Source organism: Arachis hypogaea, chromosome 14, assembly GCF_003086295.3.
Source record: "Arachis hypogaea cultivar Tifrunner chromosome 14, arahy.Tifrunner.gnm2.J5K5, whole genome shotgun sequence".
Taxonomy (NCBI): domain Eukaryota; kingdom Viridiplantae; phylum Streptophyta; class Magnoliopsida; order Fabales; family Fabaceae; genus Arachis; species Arachis hypogaea.
This window is the reverse complement of record NC_092049.1, coordinates 62,506,039-62,517,744: the sequence shown is the minus strand read 5'-3', so window position 1 is coordinate 62,517,744 and position 11,706 is coordinate 62,506,039. Positions and strand designations below refer to the sequence as shown.

Below are 11,706 nucleotides of genomic sequence, written 5' to 3'. Positions count from 1 at the left end.
TGACCCAAGGTCACATAGAGCCTTCTCAAAGGTCATGGTGCCTATGGTACAAGGTATTAGGAACTTTCCAGGATCCTGTTTCTTCTGAGGCAATCTCAGTTGATCCAATGTATTTAGTTCATTGGTGAACAGGGGAGGTTCATCTCCCCAAGTCTCATTACCAAATAAATTGGCATTCAGCTTCATGATTGCACCAAGGAACTTGGCAACTTGCTCTTCAGTAACATCCTCATTCTCTTCAAAAGAGGAATACTCATCAGAGCTCATGAATAGCATAAGGAGTTTTACTGGAATCTCTATGGTCTCTAGATGAGTCTCAGATTCCTTTGGTTCCTCATAGGGAAACTCCTTATTGATCACTGGACGTCCCAGGAGGTCTTCCTCCTTGGGATTCACGTCCTCCCCTTCCTCCTTGGATTCGGCCATGATGGTTATATCAATGGCCTTGCACTCTCCTTTTGGATTTTCTTCTATATTGCTTGGGAGAGCACTAGGAGGGGTTTCAGTGATCTTCTTACTCAGCTGGCCCACTTGTGCCTCCAAATTTCTAATGGAGGACCTTGTTTCATTCATGAAACTTAAAGTGGCCTTAGATAGATCAGAGACTATGTTTGCTAAGCTAGATGGATCCTGCTCAGAACTTTCTGTCTTTTGCTAAGTTGATGATGGAAAAGGCTTGCAATTGCTAAACTTGTTTCTTCCACCATTATTAAAGCCTTGTTGAGGCTTTTGTTGATCCTTCCATGAGAGATTTTGGTGATTTCTCCATGAGGGATTATAAGTGTTTCCATAGGGTTCACCCATGTAATTTACCTCTGCTATTGCAGGGTTCTCAGGATCATAAGCCTCTTCTTTAGAAGATGCCTCTTGAGTATTGTTGGATGCAACTTGCATTCCATTCAGACTCTGAGAAATCATATTGACTTGCTGAGTCAATATTTTGTTTTGAGCCAATATGGCATTCAGAGTATCAATTTCAAGAACTCCCTTCTTCTGAGGCGTCCCATTACTCACAGGATTCCTCTCAAAAGTGTACATGAACTGGTTGTTAGCAACCATGTCAATGAGTTCTTGAGCTTCTGCAGGCATTTTCTTTAGGTGAATGGATCCACCTGCAGAAGTATCCAATGACATCTTAGCTAATTCAGACAGACCATCATAGAATATATCCAGGATGGTCCATTCTGAAAGCATGTCAGAAGGACACTTTTTGGTCAGTTCCTTGTATCTCTCCCAAGCTTCATAGAGGGATTCACCTTCTTTCTGTCTGAAGGTTTGAACATCCACTCTAAGCTTACTCAGCTTTTGTGGTGGAAAGAACTTGGCTAAGAAAGCCTTGACCAGCTTATCCCAAGAGTTCAGGCTATCCTTAGGTTGAGAGTCCAACCATATTCTAGCTCTGTCTCTCACAGCAAAAGGAAAAAGCATGAGCCTGTAGACTTCAGGATCTACTCCATTAGTCTTAACAGTGTCACATTTCTGCAAGAATTCAGTTAAGAACTGAAAAGGATCTTCAGATGGAAGTCCATGAAACTTGCAGTTCTGCTGCATTAGAGAAACTAATTGAGGTTTCAGCTCAAAGTTGTTTGCTCCAATGGCAGGGATGGAGATGCTTCTTCCATGTAAATTGGAATTAGGTGCATTGAAGTCACCAAGCATCCTCCTTGCATTATTATTATTTTCGGCTGCCATCTCCTCTTCCTTTTCAAAAATTTCTGTAAGGTTGTCTCTGGATTGTTGTAATTTAGCTTCTCTTAGTTTCCTTTTCAGAGTCCTTTCAGGTTTAGGGTCTGCTTCAACAAGAATGTTCTTGTCCTTGCTCCTACTCATATGAAAAAGAAGGGAACCGAAAATAATAATAGGGATCCTCTTTGCCTCAGTAGAGAGAGAGGTTTCTTTGTGTGAGTAGAAGAAGAAAGGGAATAAGAGTGAAGAAGAATGGATAATCCAAACACAAGGGTGAGGATAGGAGCAGAGATATGAGGTGAAGAGAAGTGTTAGTAAGTAATTAAATAAATAGAAGAAGATAAGAGAGAGAAATTTTTGAAAATAATTTTTGAAAGGAGGTGATGATTTTCGAAAATTAAAGGGGAAATAAAATTAAAATTAAAATTTAAAATAATTAATTAATTAAAAAGAATTTTTGAAAAAGAGGGAGGTATTTTCGAAAATTAGAGAGGGAAGAGTAGTTAGGTGGTTTTGAAAAAGATAAGAAACAAACAAAAAGTCAATTAGTTAGTTGAAAAAGATTTGAAAATCAATTTTGAAAAGATAAGAAGATAAGAAGTTAGAAAAGATATTTTAAAATCAAATTTTTGAAAAAGATATGTTTTAAAAAGATATGATTAAAATTAGTTTTGAAAAAGATTTGAATTTTAAAATCAAAATTAATGACTTGACTCACAAGTAATCACAAGATATGATTCTAGAACTTAAAGTTTGAATCTTTCTTAACAAGAAAGTAACAAACTTGAAATTTTTGAATCAAAACATTAATTGTTGATAATATTTTCAAAAATTATGAGATAAAATTAAGAAAAAGATTTTTGAAAATTAGTTTGAAAAATTTTCGAAAATATTAGAAAGAAATTTTGAAAAAGATTTGATTTTTTAAAAAGATTTTGAAAAGATAAGATTTTTAAATTGAAAATTTGATTTGACTCATAAGAAACAACTAAATTTTAAAAAGTTTTGAAAAAGTCAACTCAAATTTTTGAAAATTTATGAGTGAAAAAGGGAAATATATTTTTTTGATTTTTGAATTTTTAATGAAGAAAGAGAAAAACATCAAAAAGACTCAATGCATGAAGATTTTGGATCAAAACAATGAATGCATGCAAGAACACTATGAATGTCAAGATGAACACCAAGAACACTTTGAATGTCAAGATGAACACCAAGAACTTATTTTTGAAAATTTTTTAATGCAAAGAAAACATGCAAGACACCAAACTTAGAAATCTTTAACGCTTAGACACTATTAATGCAAAGATGCACATGAAAAACAACAAAAGACACAAAATAAGAAAACATCAAGATCAAACAAGAAGACTTACCAAGAACAACTTGAAGATCATGAAGAACACTATGAATGCATGAATTTTCGAAAAATGCATAAATTTTTAGAAAAAATGCAATTGACACCAAACTTGAAATTGACTCAAGACTCAAACAAGAAACAAAAAATATTTTTGATTTTATGATTTTATTAATTTTTTTTTGTATTTTGTATATTTTTTTCGAAAAACATATAGGAAAAAGAAAATAAAAAATTCAAAAATTTTTAATAAGAATTCCAGGAATCTTTCAATGTTGGCCTAAAGCTCCAATCCAAGGGTTAGGCATGGCTTAATAGCCAGCCAAGCTTTAGAAGATACAAATCAGTCATACAATAACAAATTTGATTAGCAACAACTAGCTTGCTCTTGTAATGATGACTTGGAAGCCTCAGTCCAAATGAATTTAGACATGGCTTTACAGCCAGCCAGGGTTCAACATGCTTCATGAAACTCTAGAATTCATTCTTAAAAATTTTGAAATAATTTTCGAAAACAAAGGGAAAATTTTTTTTGAAAGATTTTGAAAACAAATTTTTTTTTTTAAAATAAAACGAAAAGGAAAATTACCTAATCTGAGCAACAAGATCAACCGTCAGTTGTCCAAACTCGAACAATCCCCGGCAACGGCGCCAAAAACTTGGTGCACGAAATTGTGATCCCTGGTAATGGCTCCAAAAACTTGGTGCTCTAATCTTAAAACTAACCAGCAAGTGCACTGGGTCGTCCAAGTAATAAAACCTTACGTGAGTAAGGGTCGATCCCACGGAGATTGTTGGTATGAAGCAAGCTATGGTCATCTTGTAAATCTCAGTCAGGCGGATATCAAATGGTTATGGAGTTTTCGAATAATAATAATAAATAAACAGAAAATAAAGATAGAAATACTTATGTAATTCATTGGTGAGAATTTCAGATAAGCGTATAGAGATGCTTTCGTTCCTCTGAACCTCTGCTTTCCTGCTGTCTTCATCCAACCAGTCCTACTCCTTTCCATGGCAAGCTTTATATAGGGCATCACCATTGTTAATGGTTACATCTCATCCTCTCTGTGAAAAAGGTCCAAATGCTCTGTCACGGCACGGCTAATCATCTGGAGGTTCTCGATCATACTGGAATAGGATTCACACTCCTTTTGCGTCTGTCACTACGCCCAGCACTCGCGAGTTTGAAGTTCGTCACAGCCATCCCTTCCCAGATCCTACTCGGAATACCACAGACAAGGTTTAGACTTTCCGGATCTCAGGAATGGCCATCCATGGGTTCTAACTTATACCACGAAGATTCTAATATCTCGGACTCGGTCCTCTGTATTAGATATCTAAGAGATACTCATTCTAGCTTGTTTGCATGTAGAACGGAAGTGTTTGTCAGGCACACATTCATAAGTGAGAATGATGACGAGCGTCACATAATCATCACATTCATCATGTTCTTGGGTGCGAATGGATATCTTAGAAGCGGAATAAGTTGAATTGAATAGAAAAACAGTAGTACTTTGTATTAAATCATGAGGAACAGCAGATCTCCACACCTTAATCTATGGAGTACAGAAACTCTACCGTTGAAAATACATAAGTGATGAAGGTCCAGGAATGGCCGAATGGCCAGCCCCCAAACGTGATCTAAAGATGAAACTAAAGATGTAAATACAATAGTAAAAAGTCCTATTTATACTAAACTAGTTACTAGGGTTTACAGAAGTAAGTAATTGATACATAAATCCACTTCCGGGGCCCACTTGGTGTGTGCTTGGGCTGAGCTTGAAGTTTACACGTGCAGAGGCTTCTTTTGGAGTTGAACGCCAAGTTGTAACGTGTTTTTGGCATTCAACTCTGGTTCGTGACGTGTTTCTGGCGTTTAACTCCAGACTGCAGCGTAGAACTGGCGTTCAACGCCCTTCTGCAAAGTATGGACTATTATATATTGCTGGAAAGCCCTGGATGTCTAATTCCCAAGGTTCAGAAGTAGAAGCGGGGGTTTTTCCTTTCTCTTCCTTTAAGATTCGTCGGCTTTCGGTGCCATAGAGGAAGAGTAGAGGCAAAAAGTAAAGCTTCTGCAACACCAAACTTAAGAACTTTACTCCTCTTCGAGCAAATAACAACAAAAGAGAAGGGGAGTAGTAGAAGGAAGAAGAAATTATAGAGGGGAAGGGGAAGAAGGCTTCGGCCAAGTAGAGAAAATAGAGAAGAAAAGAAGTGTTTGAAGGGTAATGTGGGGAAAGGGAAGAGGATTGTGTAGGTGTGAGATTGATGAGGGGAATGAAGGGGTATTTATAGGGGTGGGAGGGTTAAGGTTCGGTTGGATGAGAGGGAAGAATGGGGGGAAAGATTTGAATTTTGAAGTGAGAGGGGTTGGTGGGAAAAGGAATTGATGGGATTTATGAAGGGTGTTGGGAATAGGAAAAGTTGAAGGGGATGTGATTGGGGAATGTGTATTCGGAAGAGGGAAAGTAGGGTGTGGAAATCAAGGTTGAGATATTAGAAGAGAGAAGGAAAGGTGGGGTAGGTGGGATTTGTGTGGGATCTACTGGCTTGAGAAGCTTTGAATCTTCGAGTTCCCTACCCCTTACCTGGCGTTCAATGCCAAGAATGGGGGTTGAACGCCCGTTGGGGGCCAAACAGTTGGCCCTGGCTGCTCCATAGGGGGCGTTGAATGCCCATATTGCTCCTATTCTTGCGTTCAACGCCAGTGATGTGTCTTTAATGTGCATTGGACGCCCAGACTGCTCTTTGTCTGGCGTTTAACGCCAGTAAGTGCTCCTCCATGGGCGTTGACGCCCAGCTTCTTCTCTTGTTCTGGCATTCAACGCCAGCTAGTACTCCTCAATGGGTGTTGAACGCCCAGCTCCCTTCCCTTTCTTGCGTTCAACACCAATTAGGGGCTCTCCCCAAGGTGTTCTGTTTTCCCTCTCAAGCGTCTTTGTCTCTATTCTAAGTGCTGCATGATTAAATGTTAAAAAGCAAGGGAAAACTATTGAAAATAAACAAAAAAATGAAATCAAATGAGAATAAATAAAAGAAAGAAAACAATAGTACTTTACAAAAGGTTGGGTTGCCTCCTAATAAGCGCTTTTTTACCATCATTAGCTTTACAGACAGCTTCTTTTACGGAGGTTGATAGGGGCTCAGATCTTTACCCCTCATGGTAAACTTCCTTTCTGTGCTCTCATGGATGAGCTCCACATGCTCTAGAGATAGGATCCTGTTCACTATGTGTGGCAGGACTGGACTTTTAGTGAAGACAACTCTCATGCCAAGTGAGAGGTCTTCAGTTGGAATCTTCTTGTTCCTCCTGCCTTTGGGTACCTTCTTCTTGGTACCTTCTTCTCCAGTAGTTGATGATGAATGTCCAACACCAAACTTAGAATTGATGTCTGGGGGCTCTGTATAGCTTTGTATTGAGAGAGAAGGTTGAAACACCAAGTGCTATAAAATGGAACCTCCTTTTTCAGAGGGAGACTGAGGATTAGAGATCTTGAACAAGATGTAATCCTCCCACAACCTCAAAACTAGCTCTCCTCTTTCCATATCTATCAAGGCCTTAGCAGTAGCTAGAAAAGGCCTTCTAAGGATGATAGAGTCATCTTTGTCCTCCCCAGTGTCTAGGGTCACAAAATTCGTAGGGAGGTGAAGCTTTTTAACCTTCACAAAGACATCTTCCACCATGCCATATGCCCTTTTTAGGGACTTGTCTACCATCTCCAGTGAGATCTTGGCAGGCTGCACATCTTGAATTCCCAGCCTCTTCATCACAAAGAGAGGCATGAGGTTGATACTTGAGCCAAAATCACATAGTGCCTTTTCAAAGGTGATAGTCCCTATAGTATAGGGAATTAAGAAGCTTTCGGGATCTGCACTACAAGAAAAATACCCATTCAGCCACACTTTTTTTAAGCTACATTTGAAAAGCGTAGCCTATTCTATGAATAGGCTACGCTTTTCTCAGTGATGCCTTTTTATAAGAGAAAAAGAAACACAATTTTGGCATCATTTAAAAAGTGTAGCCTTAGGTATTATAGAAATCACTTATAAAGCGTAGCCGAATGTTGATATTTATAGGTCCACTTTTTATATCTAAGGAAGCGCTTTAGAGTGTAGCCTATTTGTTAAGTTTTGGGTGCACTTCAAAAGTAATGCCTAATGTATCTAAAGCAAAAAACTTGACAACTGATAAATTTTATTCCTTAATTTCCCGAAAGCAAAACTCACATACTTAGTGAAATTTTTGTCCCTCCAAAACTCACACTTAGCCTTCATCTCAATCCCCTTTCAGAAACCCTGTCACCATCGAAGAAACCCTTCAAAGCTTACCATCGCGAAGAAACCCTCTCGCTACAGAAACCCTCTCACTCACCACTCATCGTCGCTCCTCTTCGCCCTCCTCCTCGTCGCTGCGCCGCCCTCACCAGCGTCATCTCTGTGATTCTCATCGTCCTTCCCCTTTCAATTCAATCGAGTAACCCTCATCTCTGCGCTATATACTGAGCTTAATGAATATTTTTTCTTTGATTCGTCACCAATTCACGCTACCTGTACAAACTCGCGCGCCTTCTCCTTCGATTCGTCGCCGCTGCTCATCTCTTCTTCAAGGGTTTTCACCTTCGATTCATCGTCGCTCATCTCTTGTTCACCGTTGCCATTCATCACCGCGCTCACCAAGTAAGCATTCTGTGCCTCGTTCTTTTCTTCTCGCTCATTCTCTTACTCGCTCTCTCTCAGTCGCCCTCTCTGTGCAGTGTCAAAGAAACTGTATGCTCTCTAGTGACCTCTTCTCTGCTCTACTCTGAAGCATCAAGGTTTCCAATGAGGCAAAGCATCGATCCCTAACAAGCGAGGTAAGCGCCCGATGATGATGATGGTTCTGTGAAATTTGGGAGGTTTTGGGTTTTGGTTTTAGGGTTTTAATTGGGGTTTTAGCTTCTGTATTCTGCGTTATTTATCTGTGGACTGCCAGATAAAAACTAAAATCACCAATGTAAATTTCACTATGTGTCAACTGAATTATTATTCTTATTTTTGTTATTGTTCTTGTTGATTTTTTCTTGTTTAAATTTCACTTTTTGCTTACGACGAATCATTGTCTAGTTCTGTAGTTTATTTCATGCCATTGGATTTGTTAAGCTTATCATAGATGTGGCCTCTTCAATTTAATTTCTCCTGTTTATGTTTTTCTGTCTTTTAGGCTTGGATTATGTTGACCCAAAAAGGAAAGGCAATTTTCTTGGAAAAGTTTTTCTTGCTGCTGGATTAACAGCATTATGCATTATAATGATCAAGCAATCTCCATCTTTGAGTTCCACTAGTCCGGTAATCGCTAGTCATCTTACACATGTTTTCTTTGAGAGCTTTCTATGTCTTTGCTTCTTTCCCCTTTTTTTTCCCTCCACACCAGAGATGTGCATATTCATTATAGTTTCATAGCTGTTTGATTATTACCCTTTGAAAGATATCTTAAAAGTGGTAGATTGTTGATAAAGATGAATTGATGAATGATATGAACTATTTTAATTTTTTGTCCATAAAGAGTGAAGCTTGATTATGTTTAATTACCGTTCACAACTTTTGTCAGCAAGATAGTTGAAAGAAGGAGAAAAGGGGATAGTTTGTAAGGGAAAAATTATAAAGACAAGATATATATATTTTTCAGTTATAGTTTTCTTCTTTCTTTGAACTATCCTGATATAAGAGTTTGCCTTCTCTAAAGCTAATTTTCTTTATTTATTTAAGCTAATTTATCATTTTCGTTTCTGTTTTCCCCCTTTTCCAGTTTGCCATTCGCGAACCTGGGGTAACTCATGTTTTAGTAACAGGCGGTGCAGGCTACATTGGTTCACATGCTACGCTTCGGCTTCTGAAGAAAAATTATCGTGTCACTATAGTAGTATGTCTATTAATAAAAATGAAATATTTCTCTGACAAAATCAAATGCACTTATCAGTGTGCACTTATCAGTATGGGTGCCGTCAGAGTTCTTCAAAATTTATTTCCAGAACCAGGAAGGCTTCAATTTATATATGCTGACTTGGGAGATCAGACATCTGTATCCTTACCCACTTTCCTCATCACTAGAAATATTTTGTTGTCATATTTTTAACCTTGATTGAAACATATGTGGAGAATACCCAAGAAAGATTTTCTACTTAACTGGTTACCAGGTTAATAAAATATTTTTGGAGAATAAGTTTGATGCTGTGATGCACTTTGCTGCTGTTGCATATGTTGGGGAAAGCACTGAGGATCCTCTCAAGTAATTACTTCTGGAGTTTATTCAAGCACTTCAATCTCAGTTGAATGTTTACATTCTGCTTGTAATTTGCTCCTCCTTCCAAGTTGCACAAGTAACATGTCTATTTAGATACCGATTGACTTGTTTAGTGGCATATTAAACAAATCACCCTTGATGGAATAGGTTCAAATCTATCTATTAATTTGCTCCTTAATTTGCTCCTCCTCCTCCTTAATTAGAATGGTTAAAATTGAATTTTAATGCTTTCTTTAGGATCCGGAATTGTTTATCTCAGCTGTACGCCAAAGACATCACTCCTGATGATAAGCAAGAGCTTGATGAGGCTTTGCAGCAGGAGGTAAGTTGGTAATTCAATTTTCGCACCTTTAGATATGAAATTACAATTTTCGCACCTAAAGTAAATTGGTAATTCATATTCTATCTAATCTTTTCCACTAGAACAGGACAAGTACATTTCAGCAATGCAAACTAGAAAGTAAATTTGGTGATTTCTTTTTCTTTCTTAATTTGTGTACTTAAAGTACTGAAAATATACTCCTAAGATATTTATTCAATCAAGAATATAGACAATGGTATCAAGTACTTCATTCTTTATAATTCCAAGGTTTTTTCTTTTTGAAAGAAAGAAAGAGCTCAACACTTATAGTGGAGCTTATTATACAATTGAAGAATTAAAAAAAGAAACAAAGACAATTAAAGTAATTCCAAGATTCATTTTCTCACATGGTGAAGCATTTTTATTAATCATCTGTGTTTGAATTTATTCTGCACAGAATTATATCTCCGATAAGCTTCTTATGTAACTTTTGTTTGTGTAGATTCTAGCTGCATTTCGAACGGACGAAATTAGGAGAACTCACTACAAGAAAAATACCCATAATCATAACATAACATTGTGTCTCCGTCTGTCTCCCTCATGAATTCACAGACAGTAGAGAGAGGGCAAGGAACAGAGGAATAGCCAAAGCACCAGGGAGCAAAAATAGGAGCGTTCTTCAAGTTTTTGGCTCTTCATCAATCATAGCACCAAGAGAAAGAGAATGATGGCCAAGGAGGGAGCTGACTGAAGCTTAAGAGGGAGCTGCATTCCACTCACCCAACTGTTCTTCGAGTTTCTTTGCTAGGTGAGGACAGCGACTTCATCTTCTTTCTTTTCTCCTCTAATTCAAAATTCTGATAATTCTCTTGCTCCATTTTTTCCAGTTTATTCAATTTCTTTTAACACAACTACCACCACAAGCAAAGAGAGGTGAGTGATTTTCTCTCCTCTGTGTTTAATTTGGTCGAATGGCCTTGTGAAATGTAACCAAAATTCTGGTTCTTGGAATGGTTAAGGTTTGGGCTCAAGAGAAAAATAGGGACAAGTCTTGTGTATTTGATCAACAAAGAGGTAAGGGTTAGAATAGTTAGATATTGATTTTAGCTGTATTTGGTGATTAAATGGCAGAAACCTTTTCATTGAGTATGCTTATTCTCAAATAAGTTAGGCTACATAATATATTTATTGACCAGTCAGCTGCTTGATTCTTGGATCTGTATGTGAATGATTGTTGCTTTCTTAATCAGCAGTTTACTTTGTAGTGGTAAATGGTAATGTTCTAATAAACAAAAATTAAGTACTAATGGGGACTATTATTCATTTGTCTAGAGTAATTTACTGATTTTATGTTAATTATTTTTGTTGCATGTGGATTATATATGCTGTAGTATTTTCGTGGCTCATGGCAATTTATCAACTATTGTCAACTATTGAGCTTCATGTTCCTAAATATTTCTATCACTGAATTCAGCATTTCAAAGTTTGTTCTTTCTCTGAGACTGTGCCAACTGGAGTTAAAATTTGAGTGAAGCAAAAGGAACATATTTGTTCTTTATCTTACCTTCTGATAAAGAATAGAATAGTGTCCTTATGTTTATTAGTTTGCCTGATTTTTATTTTTGACATTAACTCCACCTTAAACAATTTTGATACTCACACTTATTCACTTACAAAATCCACTAATATCATGGTTTTGCAGATTGACAAAGAGCTTCTTCAGGAAGTGGTTAATATGGGATTTGACAGAAATTAATTGGTTGAATCTTTATGCAACAGGATCCAAAATGAGGTCTGTGCCCTTCATTCTCTCCTTTCATGTCTTCTTGATTGTCTCTTATTATTATCTATATATTTCTGGTACTGTGGCAAACTACTTGTTATTGGATAACTGGTTCCATGTTTCTAGTGGCTATCTTGGAGCTGAGTTTCAAGAGACTATGGTTGACTCTTTACCTTAGATAGTTGACTCTTTTAAGTCTTAATGGATCTAATAATATCTCTTCCTCTGCTCAATATCTCCCACTTATTTATTTATTTTCATGTGGTTTTGTTGTTACCATGTTTGGTTAATGTGAGTGTTGA

At 37.3% G+C, this 11,706-nt stretch overlaps 1 non-coding gene across 1 annotated transcript; it reads left to right on the top strand.

Annotated features, from left to right (window-relative positions):
* Positions 1-1,188: 1,188 nt before the first annotated feature.
* LOC112746342 (small nucleolar RNA R71) lies at positions 1,189-1,296 on the top strand. The gene has a single exon (XR_003174232.1). It is a non-coding gene; the product is annotated as a small nucleolar RNA R71 (small nucleolar RNA).
* The last annotated feature ends 10,410 nt before the right edge of the window (positions 1,297-11,706 follow it).